The 2,166-nt window shown below is 37.3% G+C and overlaps 1 non-coding gene across 1 annotated transcript; it reads right to left on the reverse strand.

Moving 5' to 3' along the window:
• Positions 1–1,361: 1,361 nt before the first annotated feature.
• Positions 1,362–1,468, reverse strand: LOC128289597 (small nucleolar RNA R71). The gene has a single exon (XR_008279242.1). It is a non-coding gene; the product is annotated as a small nucleolar RNA R71 (small nucleolar RNA).
• Between the last annotated feature and the right edge of the window lie 698 nt (positions 1,469–2,166).

Genomic DNA, 2,166 nt, shown 5'->3' on the forward strand with positions numbered 1-2,166 from the left:
CAGGATACTGATTCAAGATAAGCTCTTATTCAGAGGAGAAATAGACCCTGTCTAAGAGTACATTTGTTATAATTAAGGGAAGTTGATTGTGTGCCTAGACATAGGGTGACAAGATTTTGTTGGATTAGGGTGAAACCTAATAAAGGGATCCATAGATCGAGTTAATGCAATCCTAGGGTGTTAATTAGAGAAAGGACTCACTTATTCAACCTAGGGATTAGACGTTATTAATCTTGAATAGGGATAATAACATAACTTAGGGATCTCTACGGAACAAGTTAAATGAATAAATCGTCTGATTCGGAGCCAGAATAACAAGTACAGCCTAGATGGATTTTTCCTTAGGTATTGTCTTAATTCAATCGATTTTCCCAAAAGAAATTCTCCAATTCCATTCTCCGTGAATTCTTAGTTTAAATAATTAGTTATTTAAAATAAAAACCTCTTTATTCTTAGGCTAGATAATAAAAAGGCAGTCATTACTCGTACTTTTAGTTCCCTTGGGTCCGACAATTTGGTCTTGCTAAAACTATACTACTGTTCGATAGGTACACTTTCCTACATCGTGATAATAGTTAGTTTTAAGAACGATTAATTATAAATATTTAAAACCAATCACGAAATCACGTGATCAAGTTTTTGGCGCCGTTGCCGGGGAACTAAAATATTAGGAACGCTTAATTTTTATTACTTTAGCCATTTATTTTTCTTGCAATCTAATTTTATTTTTAATTTTATTCTAATTTACTAATTTTCTTTTTCTTTCTTCTGGCAGGTTTTTTATAGTTTATGACTAGAAGAAACCCATCAGGACCACTACTTTTTGACGAAGAAATCGATCGCACAGTTCGCAAAAACCAAAGAGAAATAAGGTGAAGCCTAAGATACACAGAGAACAAGCAAGAAGACGATACTCAACCCCCAACCGAAGAGATGGCTGAAAACCAAGACAATCGGCTACCTCCTGCAATTGCAGCTAATGAAAATCCTGCTCCAAGCACTATGTATGATTATGCTAAACCTTCTTTAACAGGAACTGAATCGAGCATAGTTAAACCTGCTGTAGCTGCAAATACTTTTGAACTAAAACCTAACACTATTCAAATGATACAGCAATTTGTTCAGTTTGATGGTTGCAGGATGAGGATCCCAACGCTCATTTAGCCAACTTCTTAGAACTATGCGATACATTTAAAATTAATGGTGTTTCTGATGATGCCATTCGTCTTCAGTTTTTCCCTTTCTCATTGAAGAACAAAGCTAAATAGTGGTTTAACTCGTTACCACGAGGATCAATTACTACTTAAGAACAAATGACCGAAAAATTTCTATTAAAATATTTTTCGCATGCTAAAACAGCTAAATTACGTAATGATATCTCTTTTTTTGTGCAGATGGATTGAGAAACATTCTATGATGCATGGGAGAGATACAAGGACCTTTTGAGAAGGTGCCCTCACCATGGGTTACCGCTTTGGCTTCAGGTTCAAACATTCCATAATACCCTGAACCCTTCGACTCAGCAAATGGTTGACACAGCTGCTAGCAGAACCATCAATAATAAACCACCTGAAGATGCTTATGAGTTCATAGAGGAGATGTCATTGAATAACTATTAGTGGCAAGTCATGAGGACAAAGCCAACGAAAACAGCCGGTGTTTATAACATTGATTTGGTCACCATGCTCTCTAATCAGGTAGAACTTTTGAATAAGAAAATTGATGGTTTTCTTAGTTCTTCACGGGTTTACCCAGTAATGCAGTGCGAAGCAAGTAGAGGTGGAACAAGCAATTCGGAATACCAACCTTATGGCCACAACATCGATAACGAGCAATTAAATTACATGGGTAATAATCCTCGACCTCAAAACAATCCATATAGTAACACTGACAATGCAGGTTGGAGGAACCACCCCAATTTCTCGTGGGGCAATCAAGGAAATCAAAGACCACAACCACCTCCAGGTTACCAACAACCACCTTACCAATAGGAAAAGAAACCGAACCTTGAAGAGATGCTCACAAAGTTTATCTCGGTCTCAGATTCTCGTTTTCAAAACATCAAGACAGCACTTAAAAATCAACAAGCATCAATCCAAGAGCTCGAAACTCAGATAGGCCAGCTTTCCAAACTAATCTTCGGACGGCCACAAGGGACCTTGCCAA

This window comes from Gossypium arboreum, chromosome 2, assembly GCF_025698485.1.
Source record: "Gossypium arboreum isolate Shixiya-1 chromosome 2, ASM2569848v2, whole genome shotgun sequence".
NCBI classification, from domain to species: Eukaryota; Viridiplantae; Streptophyta; class Magnoliopsida; order Malvales; family Malvaceae; genus Gossypium; species Gossypium arboreum.